This window comes from Rhinoderma darwinii, chromosome 13 (genome assembly GCF_050947455.1).
Source record: "Rhinoderma darwinii isolate aRhiDar2 chromosome 13, aRhiDar2.hap1, whole genome shotgun sequence".
Classification (NCBI taxonomy): Eukaryota; Metazoa; Chordata; class Amphibia; order Anura; family Rhinodermatidae; genus Rhinoderma; species Rhinoderma darwinii.
The window spans coordinates 56150133-56166914 of record NC_134699.1 but is presented as its reverse complement, the minus strand read 5'-3'; the positions used below and the strand labels follow the sequence as shown (position 1 = coordinate 56166914).

Here is a 16782-nt window from a genome sequence, read left to right as displayed (position 1 = left end):
CGAGGAATTAAAACGAAATTCAGGTTTCACAGACCCATGGGATCAGTATTTCTCATGGTTAACCGGATGGCAGAAAATTCTGGCCCAAATTGGGATTGTAATCTTAATCTTTCTAGTGCTTTTCGCAGTTATTGCTTGTTGTGTATTACCATGTATAAAGAAATTAATGACTAAAACTATAACTGAAGTAACTCCCACTTTTATGTTTTCTTCAGAAATTGAAGGACTTTTACCAACTCCATCCATGAGAACAACCACCCTTTATCGAGACTATTGTTCTGAAGATGAATAGATAGTGTAGGGTGTGCACCGACTCTTTAAGTCCAGCTACAAAGGGGGGTCTCCTAATAGGGGAGGCTCGTCTCAAACTGGTGAAAAAATCCTTTTACTCCCCTTTCCCAGAGCACGGACACACTTAGGTTAAGAAATGAAGAAAATAATGATAAAAGGGGGGACTGTGAAGGATGGAGTGGACAGAAGTTAATGTTTATAATAATTTTCTTTCTTTAATAAAATATAGACTATAGAGTTGTGTACATAATTGTGATGAAGCAATAGTAATAGGATTAGATAAGTATACGTGGCAAGATGGCCCCTGAACAGGGACTACGCACTAATAAAATAACAAGTCACTTCCTGGTATGAACGAACTATGAACTAGGAAGACATATCTAAAGGACCAGATAAGGGTGAACCTATCCATGGATGACACAAGTATCAAGAGGCTTACAGTGATACGTGCTTTTATAAAAGTGTGATAACATGTACCCACCCCCAGGAGAAAGGGGATATATAGAACAAATGTGTCTAATAAATAAGTCAGCGACGCCTGATGCTGAGTGAGGAGCTTTGTACCAGACTCTGTGTGGTGTGATTCCTTTCGTACGAACTCAGCGTATTATCCCTGCCGGTTGAGACTGATTAGTACCCGAACAGGAGCATAACATCCCAAGGTGCGTGTCCAAGTTAGACTTAGGTAGAGACAGTTGCAGCCCAAACTCCGGTTTGAAGATTGGTAAAAATCCACTATGTAGATCCAGGAGATAGGGAGATAAAAAATGGAATATCCGAGGGCGCAGCTGTACTGGAAATTGCTTTTATTTGTACAACAACAACAACAACGTGTTTCAAGGCCGTACCGGCCTCTTCGTCAGGTTAGTACAAGTGTTAGGTCTATTCATGATGACTGTGCATTTATAGCTGGCCTAGGAATCAATACCGGGTTAGGTTACAGGTCAAAGGTCAATTGTGTAAGCAAGGTACGGCAGTGAGGTATAAAAATTATTCATTTAAAAACAAAACAGTTTTTCATTCATATTAAAGGTATAGACAAAGATACAAAACAAGGATCGTAGGTTCAAAAATATGAATAAGCATTTTTACAGAATGATAATAATATAAAAATAATAATAATAAATAAAACAATGATTAACTCCTTAACGCCGAAGGACGGATATATCCGTCCTCAGCAGCTGCTAGTTCGCGCAGGAGGACGGATATATCCGTCCTGTGATGGCGCGGGTACTGAGACTGTACCCACGCGATCAGCGGCAGGAGCACGGCTGTTCTACACAGCCTGGCTCCTGCTGCAACTGCCGGAATCGAAGCGCGCGCCGATTCCGGCAGTTTAACCCATTAAATGCCGCTGTCAATAGTGACAGCGGCATCTAATGTGTTTGACAGAGGGGGGGAGCTCCCTCTGTCACCCGATCGGCGCCCCCGCAAACAAATCGCGGGTCGCCGTCGGGTTTCCATGACAGCCGGGGGTCTAACAAAGACCCCCAGGTCTGCCTTCAGCATCTGCCTGTTAGGCGATGCCGGAGGCATGACCTAACAGGTTGCCTGTCAGTTTTACACTGACAGGCAATAATGCTTTGGTATACGAAGTATACCAAAGCATTATATATGCGATCGGCACATCGCATAGTGAAGTCCCCTGGTGGGACTAAAAAAAAAAAATGTAAAACAGTTAAATAAAGTTTGTGAAAAAAATAAATAAAATAATTACAGTCAAAGTCAAATAAAACTACTTTTTTGGCCCAAAAAGTGGTTTTATTTAGTAAAACGGTCAAAACAAATCACACATACACATATATGGTATCCCCGCGTTCGTAACAACTTGACCAATAAAATGAACATATTAATTAAACCGCCGGATGAACGGCGTCCAAAGAAAACGCAAAAAACAACGTCAAAATTCTCTCTTTTCTCCCATTCCCCCCATAAAAAATAAAATAAAAGTTAATCTATAAGTCCTATGTACCCCAAAATAGTACTAATGAAAACTACACATTGGCCCTCAAAAATCAAGCCCACGTACGGCCACATCGACGGAAAAATAAAAACGTTACGGCTCTTGGAATGCGGCGATGCAAAAACAAGTAATTTTTTTCTAAAAGGGTTTTTATTATGCAAACGTAGAAAAAACATATAAAACCTTTACATATTTGGTATCCCTGTAATCGTGCCGACCCATAGAATAAAGTTAACATGTTATTTACGCTGCATAGTAAACGGCGTAAATTTATAACGTGAAAATCAATGCTGGAATAGCTGCTTATTTTCAATTCTCTCCTAAAATAAAGTTAATAAAAGTTAATCAATATGTTATAAGCATCTAAAAATGGTGCAATTACAAAATACAACTCGTCCCGCAAAAAACAAGACCTTATACGGCTATGTCGACGGAATAAAAAAAGAGTTACGACTCTTGGAATGTGACCATGAAAAAACAAAAAATAATCCTTGGTCATTAACGTGCAAAATGGCCCGGTCATTAAGGGGTTAAAAAACATTAATGACAATATGTATAAAAGTATGTATAAAAAGATCATAGATGCATTTCAAGTGGAATGTCTCCGCAGTGTGTTTATTCGTTAGTTGTAGTATGAAGTTTTTTATTATTGTTTTGTATTTTCAATTTAAAACATCGTTCATTCCAAACTGTCAGTGGTGTGTATCATCGTCATGGTGATATGACGCTCCTAGGTATGAGTCATATTAGCAAAGTGCGGTAATGAAGTGTGTAAGTTGTTCCCTATCAGAGAGCAGACCCGTTTTACATTAATATTCAAAATTTGTGCAAAAAGATAGAATAAGCATCTCATATATAATCATGGAAGAAGTGATTTAGAAACATGTAGAAATATATGTAGAAATATATACAAAAGCCTATTAGAGATGGAGCATCTTTGAAATGTGTATTTATTCAATGGGGGTGTTTATTTTTTGTTTATATGTACTTCAAATGTTTGGTGCTTATATTTTAGAGTATCGTTCTTTCAGAGCTGTCAGTGGTGTGTATCGTTGTCATGGTGATGTGAAGCTCCTGGGTATGAGTCATTCATGCAGAGAGTGCTGCTGCCGACTCAGAGAAGGGAGCCGTGCGGTTCGAGGAAGATTGATCGGAACAAGAATACACAGCAGCCACGGGTGAGAGAATTGCCTGTATTATAGCGCACAAATGTTGGTATATTCGTTTGTATATATATATATATATATATATATATATATATATATATATAGGATGATTCCTATATATGTTGCTCTTAGGGTTGTAAAAACGGAGTTACATAATGGTCTCTGTTACTTCATTGAGACCTGTTGGTTTTAATGTCTTGAGTTTATACATCCAGAAGATTTCTCTTCTGCAAAGAATATTATAACGGTCTCTTTGGTTTTCCTTAATGTGATCGATCGGGGTGATGGTGAAGCAGTTAAAATCACTATCATGTGCTAGTGTGCAATGTTTGGATATACTGTGGAGTAAAAATTTCTTTTTGCAGTTGGATCTATGTTTGTTTAATCGACAATGTAAGGGTTGGATTGTTCTTCCCACGTACTGAACTCCACATTTACAGTTTATGAGATAAATCACGAATTTTGACTGACAGTTTAAGTTTTCATTGATGTTAAATACTTTTCCTGTTTGTTGAGACCGGAAAGTGTGTGTTTTATCAGTAATCGATTGACAGCACAGGCACCTAGTTGTTCCGCATTTAAAGCTGCCTATTTCAGATGATTGATTCTGTTGTTGTATTTTCCATTTAGAATTGTCTTTTATTCCTGAGAGGTTAACTCTACTTGGGGCTAGGATGTTTTTAACCCCTTAGTGACCACCAATACGCCTTTTTACGTGATTCACTAATGGGCTTTAGGCTAGGCTGACGCCTTTTTACGTCAGCCTAGTCTAAGTCCTGCACGGGTCTCCCGTGCAGGCAGGAGCCGGGGCTCTGCTGTCTGATGACAGCTGAGCTCCTGCTCCAACGCCCGCGATCGAAGTTTACTTCGATCGCGGCCGTTTAACCCGTTAAATGCCGCCGTCAATAGCGACCGCAGCATTTAACTTTGTTTACAGAGGGAGTGCGCTCCCTCTGTCACCCATCGGCGGCCCGCGAATGAAATCGCGGGTCTCCGATGGGGTGTCATGGCAGCCGGGGGCTTGATAAAAGCCCCCAGGTCTGCCCTGGACATATGCCTGTTAGGACGCGCCGGAGGCACGTCCTAACAGATTGCCTGTCAGATTTACACTGACAGGCAATAATGCTCTGGTATACGAAGTATACCAGAGCATTATAGCAGCGATCGGAATATCGCACAGTAAAGTCCCCTAGTGGGACTAATAAAATCAGTCATCAAAGTGAAATAAAGATTATTAATAAAAAGTACAGTAAAAAAATAAATAAAACCATTTTTTTCCATAAAAAGTGGTTTTATTTAGTAAAAGTGTAAAAAAAAAAAAAAGTACACATATGTGGTATCGCCGCGACCATAATGACTCCATTAATAAAGTTAATAGGTAATTTAAACCGCAAAGTGAACACCGTAAAAAAAAAACGCAAAAAACCATGGCGAAATTGCAATTTTTTCCCATTGCCTCCCAAAAAAGTCATAATAAAAATTAATCAATAAGTCCCATGCACCCCAAAACAGTACCAATCAAAACTACGTCTCGTCCCGCAGAAAACAAACCCAAAAAATCACTACATTGATGGAAAAATAAAAAAATTACGGCTCTTAGAAAGCGACGATGCAAAAACAAATAATTTTAGTTCAAAAGTGTTTTTATTGTGCAAAAGTCGTAAAACATAAAAAAACCTCTACATATGTGGTATCGCCGTAATCGTACCGACCCATAGAATAAAGGTAACATGTTATTTACGTCACACAGTGAACGGCGTCAATTTAAAAACGCATAGAACAATGGCGGAATTTCAGTTTTTTTTTATAATAACCCCCAAAAAGGTTAATAAAAGTTAATATAAAAATTATATGTACCCAAAAATGGTGCCATTAAAAAGCATAACTAATCCCGCAAAAGACAAGTCCTCATACAGCTATGTAGACGAAAAAATAAAAAATCTATAGCTCTTTGAATGCGACTATAGAAAAACGAATAAAATAGCTTGGTCATTAGGGCCTAAAATGGGCTGGTCACTAAGGGGTTAATAGTTCTCGCTCTTCTGAAAGTAGTTATAGCTTTTGCTGGTAGAATTTTCTGAAGAAAGGGATCAGTTTGGAGTACATGCCAGTGTTTGTTGAAAATGTCTCCTATTCTTTTGTATGATGTATTGTATTGTGTAATGAAGTTAAAACCAAAGTTCATAGTTGTTTTGCTATGTTCTTGTGTGGTTATTTGGTCACTAGTAGATGGTTGTGGAAGACAGTCCTCCTGGTTGAGAATTTCAGTTTTTTTATAGGCATCAGTTAAAAGTGTGTTTGGATAGCCTTTCTCCTTAAAGCGTTTGTATAATATTCGACTCTGTTTCTTGAAATCTGTTTTAAGTGTACAGTTTTTTCTTATTCTCTTGTATTGGCTATAAGGGATGTTCTTGAGCCATTTTGGGTGGTGTCCACTGTTAAAATTCAGGTAGCTATTAGTATCCACTTTTTTAAAATGGGTACGTGTGATGAAATTATTCCCTGATGCAATTATTGATAAATCTAGAAAATCTATCTCTTTTTCTTGTATGTTGGATGTGAATGTGATACCCCAATTATTATCGTTAAGGGAGTGACAAAAATTTTTGGCACTTGTTTGGTCACCATTCAATATGATAAAGAGGTCGTCTATGTATCTTTTGTATAATAAAATGTGATCCATTGCCCAGGGGTGTTTCCAAATAAAATGATCTTCGAAAGCGCCCATAAAAATGTTGGCGTAGCTTGGTGCTACCCTAGTACCCATTGCCGTGCCCTTCACCTGGTGATATATAGTTTCGTCAAAGGAGAATACGTTGTTTTTAAGGATGAATTCCATACTTTTACAGAAGAAATGGATTTGAGGTGGTTGAAGGTCAATGTCCCTTTCCAGGGTGTTTCTAAGGTTTTTGAGACCTAGAGAGTGTTCAATGTTGCTGTACAAAGCACTTACATCTAGGGTGATGAGTAAATTGTTTTTAGAGGGTATCAGGCGGAGTTCACTAATAAGCTGAGTAGAGTCTTTTAGATAACTTGGTAAAGTTACTACATATTTTTGAAAGCACAGGTCTAGGTAGTGGGACAAGTGACAGGTGGGTGATTGCATTCCAGAAATAATTGGTCTGCCTGGGGGATTTTTGGGGTCTTTGTGGATTTTGGGTAGGTGATAGTAGAATGGTAGATTGATATTTTTAGGTGTGAGGTAGTTCTTTTCATTTTTGTTTAGGATTTTATCTGTGAATGCTTGGTCTATCAACACTTTTAGACGTTTAGAGGAATGCACAAGGGGGATGATGAGTAGATTGCTCACCAAAAGACAATGCATGTGCGAAACATTAACATGTAAAATAGAAACGACTATAAAGCTACTCAAACCCTTTTCTTTACACCATGATTTTCATATCATTAATCACAACATTACCAATCGAATTATCCGACTTGAGCAAGACCTTATTGAGAGAAAAGCTATCAAACTAAACCGAGATAGATTAGACTATCTATCAAACCAGATTAGAACCTGGAATAAACCAATACCACAACACCACCTTAAACGAGTTGACACCCCAAAAAACACCCAACAATGGCTAATGCCAATACATTCATCAAAAACAAATGAAGACCACAGAATGGCACACAACAAATCAAATAGACTTTTCTTAAACAGCAAATACATCAAAGCAAACAAAACGGTAAAACAGGTAATGAACGTTACTAATTTAGAAACACAAAAAATAAATACAAATTCCACCCCCATCCAAAAATCGAACACAATAAGGGAACAGGCAGCCATATCCTCACCAATTGACTCCCTAGACCTATCCATTTTTACAATACACAACACATCGAATGATTTATCCACCAATACAGTTATTAATATGGAATCTGATAACAACATGGAATCCGATAATAGTACACTTGTCAATGAACGAGCATTTGTTCTGGATCTACTTTTATCCCCAAGTACCATGACCACGATTGATAATACAAAAGTTGGTTCCACTATGTCCGTTCCATTTCTAAGCCCTGCTATATGTACCGCAATTCCAGAGGAAACAGCCTCTTCCTCTGATGTAGAAAATATTGCTTCATTAGGAAATGCTTCTTCCTCTTTTTTAGAAATTACCCCAGTCTCCAATCCCCTACAATTGACCATAAACGATTTTTTCCGCCCAAAAAAACGAAAAAACGTTATAGAGGAACCCGGGGAGGCAAAAAGAAAAAGAGAATACCACTAACTTCCCCGATACCATATATGTCCATTTTTAACCTCTCTGACCACATTTTAAATACAACAGAAATATCTCTTCTTAACAAAGGTCTCTCTTTCTGTCCAACCACTGGAACAAATGGTTTTAATTTATTTATTGACCTACACCGTTTCACTAGAAAGCTTACTCTCCAAAGACACTTCCAACTGACAACCCATAAAGCTGATAACACAAAAAATAACGTCGACACAGTTATTGAGGTGGATTCACAGAATGAAACACCTGTAATTTTTAAACATACTAATCTAAAACCCCCATCGAAATTTTATCCCATAGCCAACCAGGGTAATTTCATCAACACCTTTCATCACTTAGTTTGTAGAGATTTGGAAAATCTCGAACAACACAAATTTCCGTATAAAAATAACCTCACCTCGAATGAAAAACGAGCCCTGAAAAACCTCAAAGAAAACAATTTAATTGTAATAAGATCTGCTGACAAAGGTGGAGGGACAGTGATCCAGAACACACTTGACTATTATTCTGAAGCACAAAAAATCCTATCTGACACTAATTATTATAACAACCTTGACTTTAACCCCATTGAAGACATTACTAAACGTCTAAAAGTGTTGATAGACCAAGCATTCACAGATAAAATCCTAAACAGAAATGAAAAGAACTACCTCACACCTAAAAATATCAATCTACCATTCTACTATCACCTACCCAAAATCCACAAAGACCCCAAAAATCCCCCAGGCAGACCAATTATTTCTGGAATGCAATCACCCACCTGTCACTTGTCCCACTACCTAGACCTGTGCTTTCAAAAATATGTAGTAACTTTACCAAGTTATCTAAAAGACTCTACTCAGCTTATTAGTGAACTCCGCCTGATACCCTCTAAAAACAATTTACTCATCACCCTAGATGTAAGTGCTTTGTACAGCAACATATTAATAACTGTATTGGTGGATAAATCATTCGATGTGTTGTGTATTGTAAAAATGGATAGGTCTAGGGAGTCAATTGGTGAGGATATGGCTGCCTGTTCCCTTATTGTGTTCGATTTTTGGATGGGGGTGGAATTTGTATTTATTTTTTGTGTTTCTAAATTAGTAACGTTCATTACCTGTTTTACCGTTTTGTTTGCTTTGATGTATTTGCTGTTTAAGAAAAGTCTATTTGATTTGTTGTGTGCCATTCTGTGGTCTTCATTTGTTTTTGATGAATGTATTGGCATTAGCCATTGTTGGGTGTTTTTTGGGGTGTCAACTCGTTTAAGGTGGTGTTGTGGTATTGGTTTATTCCAGGTTCTAATCTGGTTTGATAGATAGTCTAATCTATCTCGGTTTAGTTTGATAGCTTTTCTCTCAATAAGGTCTTGCTCAAGTCGGATAATTCGATTGGTAATGTTGTGATTAATGATATGAAAATCATGGTGTAAAGAAAAGGGTTTGAGTAGCTTTATAGTCGTTTCTATTTTACATGTTAATGTTTCGCACATGCATTGTCTTTTGGTGAGCAATCTACTCATCATCCCCCTTGTGCATTCCTCTAAACGTCTAAAAGTGTTGATAGACCAAGCATTCACAGATAAAATCCTAAACAAAAATGAAAAGAACTACCTCACACCTAAAAATATCAATCTACCATTCTACTATCACCTACCCAAAATCCACAAAGACCCCAAAAATCCCCCAGGCAGACCAATTATTTCTGGAATGCAATCACCCACCTGTCACTTGTCCCACTACCTAGACCTGTGCTTTCAAAAATATGTAGTAACTTTACCAAGTTATCTAAAAGACTCTACTCAGCTTATTAGTGAACTCCGCCTGATACCCTCTAAAAACAATTTACTCATCACCCTAGATGTAAGTGCTTTGTACAGCAACATTGAACACTCTCTAGGTCTCAAAAACCTTAGAAACACCCTGGAAAGGGACATTGACCTTCAACCACCTCAAATCCATTTCTTCTGTAAAAGTATGGAATTCATCCTTAAAAACAACGTATTCTCCTTTGACGAAACTATATATCACCAGGTGAAGGGCACGGCAATGGGTACTAGGGTAGCACCAAGCTACGCCAACATTTTTATGGGCGCTTTCGAAGATCATTTTATTTGGAAACACCCCTGGGCAATGGATCACATTTTATTATACAAAAGATACATAGACGACCTCTTTATCATATGGAATGGTGACCAAACAAGTGCCAAAAATTTTTGTCACTCCCTTAACGATAATAATTGGGGTATCACATTCACATCCAACATACAAGAAAAAGAGATAGATTTTCTAGATTTATCAATAATTGCATCAGGGAATAATTTCATCACACGTACCCATTTTAAAAAAGTGGATACTAATAGCTACCTGAATTTTAACAGTGGACACCACCCAAAATGGCTCAAGAATATCCCTTATAGCCAATACAAGAGAATAAGAAAAAACTGTACACTTAAAACAGATTTCAAGAAACAGAGTCGAATATTATACAAACGCTTTAAGGAGAAAGGCTATCCAAACACACTTTTAACTGATGCCTATAAAAAAACTGAAATTCTCAACCAGGAGGACTGTCTTCCACAACCATCTACTAGTGACCAAATAACCACACAAGAACATAGCAAAACAACTATGAACTTTGGTTTTAACTTCATTACACAATACAATACATCATACAAAAGAATAGGAGACATTCTCAACAAACACTGGCATGTACTCCAAACTGATCCCTTTCTTCAGAAAATTCTACCAGCAAAAGCTATAACTACTTTCAGAAGAGCGAGAACTATTAAAAACATCCTAGCCCCATGTAGAGTGAACCTCTCAGGAATAAAAGACAATTCTAAACGGAAAATACAACAACAGAATCAATCATCTGAAATAGGCAGCTTTAAATGCGGAACAACTAGGTGCCTGTGCTGTCAATCGATTACTGATAAAACACACACTTTCCGGTCTCAACAAACAGGAAAAGTATTTAACATCAATGAAAACTTAAACTGTCAGTCAAAATTCGTGATTTATCTCATAAACTGTAAATGTGGAGTTCAGTACGTGGGAAGAACAATCCAACCCTTACATTGTCGATTAAACAAACATAGATCCAACTGCAAAAAGAAATTTTTACTCCACAGTATATCCAGACATTGCACACTAGCACATGATAGTGATTTTAACTGCTTCACCATCACCCCGATCGATCACATTAAGGAAAACCAAAGAGACCGTTATAATATTCTTTGCAGAAGAGAAATCTTCTGGATGTATAAACTCAAGACATTAAAACCAACAGGTCTCAATGAAGTAACAGAGACCATTATGTAACTCCGTTTTTACAACCCTAAGAGCAACATATATAGGAATCATCCTATATATATATATATATATATATATATATATATATATATATATATATATATATATATACAAACGAATATACCAACATTTGTGCGCTATAATACAGGCAATTCTCTCACCCGTGGCTGCTGTGTATTCTTGTTCCGATCAATCTTCCTCGAACCGCACGGCTCCCTTCTCTGAGTCGGCAGCAGCACTCTCTGCATGAATGACTCATACCCAGGAGCTTCACATCACCATGACAACGATACACACCACTGACAGCTCTGAAAGAACGATACTCTAAAATATAAGCACCAAACATTTGAAGTACATATAAACAAAAAATAAACACCCCCATTGAATAAATACACATTTCAAAGATGCTCCATCTCTAATAGGCTTTTGTATATATTTCTACATATATTTCTACATGTTTCTAAATCACTTCTTCCATGATTATATATGAGATGCTTATTCTATCTTTTTGCACAAATTTTGAATATTAATGTAAAACGGGTCTGCTCTCTGATAGGGAACAACTTACACACTTCATTACCGCACTTTGCTAATATGACTCATACCTAGGAGCGTCATATCACCATGACGATGATACACACCACTGACAGTTTGGAATGAACGATGTTTTAAATTGAAAATACAAAACAATAATAAAAAACTTCATACTACAACTAACGAATAAACACACTGCGGAGACATTCCACTTGAAATGCATCTATGATCTTTTTATACATACTTTTATACATATTGTCATTAATGTTTTTTAATCATTGTTTTATTTATTATTATTATTTTTATATTATTATCATTCTGTAAAAATGCTTATTCATATTTTTGAACCTACGATCCTTGTTTTGTATCTTTGTCTATACCTTTAATATGAATGAAAAACTGTTTTGTTTTTAAATGAATAATTTTTATACCTCACTGCCGTACCTTGCTTACACAATTGACCTTTGACCTTTGACCTGTAACCTAACCCGGTATTGATTCCTAGGCCAGCTATAAATGCGCAGTCATCATGAATAGACCTAACACTTGTACCTAACCTGACGAAGAGGCCGGTACGGCCTTGAAACACATTGTTGTTGTTGTTGTACAAATAAAAGCAATTTCCAGTACAGCTGTGCCCTCGGATATTCCATTTTTTATCTCCCTATCTCCTGATTATACATTCTTTGACTGGGATTTTACCCGGCAGAGCAATGATAGTCCATCTGAATTTTAATGGTTTTATGTTTCGTATTTTAAATGTATATGCCTCTCCTGACAAGCAGAAGAGGGCTGAGTTAATGCAAATTTTACCATTGTTTTGTGTGGCTCAACCCCCTTACTAATAGGAGGAGATTTCAATTGTATTTGTGAAGGAGAATGCCTGCAGGGGGTTGACCCTCTCCACAAACTAGAAAGAACCTCTTACCTGCTTTAGAATTTTTTATGTGATTTTAAGCTGAGAAATGCCTGGAAGTTGCTCTCGCCGGCGGACCTAGGCCACACATGGTCCAATGGGAGAGTGGCTTCTAGGATCGATTTTATATTTTTAACAGAGTATTTTGACCCTGTGAAATTTGTTTTATTATCGAACATTTTCTGACCACAAACTCTTGCAGGCTAAGATAGAGTTTAGTGGTGAACTGAAGATAAACAAGGGCCTCTGGAGGTTGAGCATGCACCTGCTGGAGGATCCTCTAACTGGAACTGGAATTTGGCTAGACCTACCAGTGTTGGCAGCAGTAGAAAAACTGAGACATACCAATGCTGACCTGGTAGGAAATAAAAAAAAAAATACTTAATTTTTGTTTTTATCAAAGTAGGTAAGAGAAAAGCAAAAGAAAAGAAACAATGGTTTTATCATTTTAACACAAGGTTACAAACACTTTTTCAATTCAAGGAGCTGGGGATAGATGTGAACGAAGACATTGAAAATATGAAAGCAGAAATTAAGAAATGTTTGGAGCAAAGAGATAAACAAATTATTTTCAGATCCCGGATACATCTAGAGGAAGGAGAAAAATGCTCCCGGTTTTTCTTTAACCCCTTAAGGACGCAGCCTAGTTTTGGCCTTAAGGCTCAGAGCCCATTTTTCAAATCTGACATATTTCCCTTTATGTGGTAATAACGTCGGAATGCTTAAACCTATCCAAGCGATTCAGAGATTTTTCTCGTGACACATTGGGCTTCATGTTCATGGTAAAATTTGGTCGATATATTCAGTGTTTATTGGTGAAAAATTGCAAAATGTTGAGAAAACTTTGAAAAAATAAAATTTTTCAGAATTTAAATGCATCTGCTTGTAAAACAGATGGTTATACCACCCAAAATAGTTACTAGTTCACATTTCCAAAATGTCTACTTTAGATTGGCATTGTTTTGAACATTCTTTTATTTTTCTTGGACGTTGCAAGGCTTAGAACATAAACAGCAATTTCTCATATTTTTAAGAAAATGTCAAAAGCCTTTTTTTTAAGGTACCTCTTCAGTTCTGAAGTGGCTTTGAGAGGCCTATGTATTAGAAACCCCCATAAAACACCCCATTTTAAAAACTAGACCCCTCATAGTATTCAAAACAGCATTTAGAAAGTTTTTTAACCCTTCAGGCATTTCACAAGAATTAAAGCAAAGTGGAGGTGAAATTTGCAAATGTCATTTTTCTTGCTGAATTTCAATTTTATAAAAAAAAAAATCTGTAACACAGAAGGTTTTACCAGAGAACTACTACTAAATATGTATTGTCCAGATTCTGCAGTTTTTAGAAATGTCCCACATGTGTCTCTAGTGCGCTCGTGGACTAAAACACAAGCCCCAGAAGCAAAGAAGCACCTAGTGCATTTTGAGGCCTCTTTTTTTATTAGAATATATTTTAGGTAGCATGCTAGGTTTGAAGAGGTGTTGAGGTGCCAAAACAGTAGGAATCCCCCGAATAGTGACCCCATTTTGGAAACTACACCCCTCAAGGAATTAATTTATGGTTGTTGTTACCATTTTGACGGCACCGTTTTTTCACAGCACCTATTTGAATTGGGCTGTGAAATTAAAAAAATTACATTTTTTCCAATAAGATGTCATTTGTGATCAAAATTTCTTATTTTCACAGGGAACAAAATACCCCATTTTGTTGCCCAATTTGTCCTTAGTGCGGCAATACCCCATTTGTGGTGATAAACTGCCGTTTGGGCCCATGGGAGGGCTCAGAATGAAAGGAGCGCTATGTGTTTTTTGGAGTCCAGATCTTACTGGATTGTTTTTTTGGTGCCATGTCGCATTTGCAGAGCCCCAGAGGTATCAAAGCAATGGAAACCCACCAGAAATGACCACATTTTGGAAACTACACCCCTCAAGGAATTCAAATATGGTTGTTGTTACAATTTTGACCGCACAGTTTTTTCACAGCACCTATTTGAATTGGGCTGTGAAATGAAAAAAATGACATTTTTTCCAATAAGATGTCATTTTTTATCAAAATTTCTTATTTTCACAGGGAACAAAATACCCCATTTTGTTGCCCAATTTCTCCTGAGTGCAGCAATACCCCATTTGTGGCGATAAACTGCCGTTTGGGCCCATGGGAGGCCTCAGAAGTGAATGAGCGCTGTGTGTTCTTTGGAGTGCAGATTTTGCTGGTTTGGTTTTCGGGTGCCATGTCGCATTTGCAGAGCCCCAGAGGTATCAAAGCAATAGAAACCCACCAGAAGTGACCCCATTTTGGAAACGACACCCCTCAAGGAATTCATTTATGGGTGTTGTGACCATTTTGACCCCATATTTTGAATTGGGCTGGGAATTAAAACAAAATTACTTTTTTCCAATAATATGTAGTTTTGGCTCAAAAATTCTTATTTTCACAAGAAATAAAATACTACATTTTGTTGCCGAATTTGTCCTGAGTGCTGCAATACCCCATTTGTGGTGATAAACTGCCGTTTGGGCCCATTGGAGGGCTCAGAAGGAAAGGAGCGCTATTTGTTCTTTGGAGTCCAGATTTTGCTGGATTGTTTTTCGGGTGCCATGTCGCAATTGCAGAGCCCCAGAGGTATCAAAGCAATGGAAACCCACCAGAAATGACCACATTTTTGAAACTACACCCCTCAAGGAATTCATTTATGGGTGTTGTTACCATTTGGACCGCACAGTTTTTTCACAGCACCTGTATACTGTAAGGAGGTTGAAACCTTGTGGGTGGAATTACAAAGGGAAGTAAACACTGAAAAAATTACTTTTGGTGTAATCTATAGACCCCCCAATATAACTGAGGAGATGGAAGGTCAAATATATAAACAGATGGAGCGGGCTGCACAGGCGGGTACTGTTGTGATAATGGGAGATTTTAATTTCCGGGATATTAATTGGTGTCATGGTTCGGCTTCAACTGCAAAGGGGAGACATTTCCTCAACCTGTTACAGGAAAATTTTATGGGCCAGTTTGTGGAAGACCCGACTAGAGGTGAAGCTCTGTTGGATCTGGTCATTTCTAATAATGCAGAGCTTGTTGGGAATGTCAATGTTCGTGAAAACCTCGGTAACAGTGATCATAATATAGTTACATTTTACCTATACTGTAAAAAACAAACGCAGGCTGGGAGGGCAAAAACATTTAATTTCAAGAAAGCCAATTTCCCCAGGATGAGGGCTGCAATTCAGGATATAGACTGGGAAGAACTAATGTCAAATAATGGGACAAATGATAAATGGGAGATTTTCAAATCTACCTTGGGTAATTATAGTGCAAAATGTATTCCTACAGGTAACAAGTATAAACGACTAAAATTAAACCCCACATGGCTTACACCTTCTGTGAAAGGGGCAATACATGACAAAAAAAGGGCATTTAAAAAATACAAATCTGAGGGTACAGCTGTAGCCTTTGTAAAATATAAAGAGCTTAATAAAATCAGCAAAAATACAAAATGAAAGGCAGGTGGCCAAGGATAGTAAAACAAATCCTAAAAAATTCTTCAAGCATATAAATGCAAAAAAGCCAAGGTCTGAACATGTAGGACCCCTAGATAATGGTAATGGGGAGTTGGTCACAGGGGATCAAGAGAAGGCAGAGTTACTAAATGGGTTCTTCCGCTCTGTATATACAACAGAAGAAGGAGCAGCTGATGTAGCCGGTGCCAGTGCTGTTAATATATCAGTTGATATACTGAATTGGATGAATGTAGATATGGTCCAAGCTAAATTAAATAAAATAAATGTCCACAAGGCTCCGGGACCAGATGGGTTACACCCTAGAGTTCTTAAAGAGCTTAGTTCAGTTATTTCTGTCCCCCTCTTCATAATATTTAGAGAGTCTCTCATGAGTGGTATAGTGCCAAGGGACTGGGGCAGGGCAAATGTGGTGCCTATTTTCAAAAAGGGCACTAGGTCTTCGCCGGGTAATTATAGACCAGTAAGCTTAACATCAATTGTGGGGAAAATGTTTGAGGGGCTATTGAGGGACTATATACAGAATTATGTGACAATAAATAGTATTATAAGTGACAGCCAGCATGGTTTTACAAAGGACAGAAGCTGTCAAACCAACCTGATTTGTTTTTATGAAGAGGTAAGCAGAAGTCTAGACCGAGGGGCCGCTGTGGATATAGTGTTTTTGGACTTTGCAAAGGCATTTGACACTGTCCCTCATAGACATCTAATGGGTAAATTAAGGACTATAGGTTTAGAAAGTATAGTTTGTAATTGGATTGAGAATTGGCTCAAGGACCGTATCCAGAGAGTTGTGGTCAATGATTCCTACTCTGTATGGTCCCCAGTTATAAGTGGTGTACCCCAGGGTTCAG

At 37.7% G+C, this 16782-nt stretch overlaps 1 protein-coding gene across 2 annotated transcripts in view; it reads right to left on the bottom strand.

Annotated features, from left to right (window-relative positions):
- The window catches only part of LOC142665994 (cytochrome P450 2A13-like), a 121332-nt gene that overhangs the window by 81083 nt on the left and 23467 nt on the right, over window positions 1–16782 (bottom strand). Inside the window, exon 1 of one of the 2 annotated variants that reach the window (XM_075845840.1) lies at window positions 12423–12652. The exons of the other annotated variant lie outside the window; for it this stretch is intronic. The gene's annotated coding sequence lies outside the window, so the exon portion shown is untranslated. Of the gene's footprint in view, window positions 1–12422; window positions 12653–16782 lie in introns of those variants that run through there. 2 annotated transcript variants of the gene reach the window in all.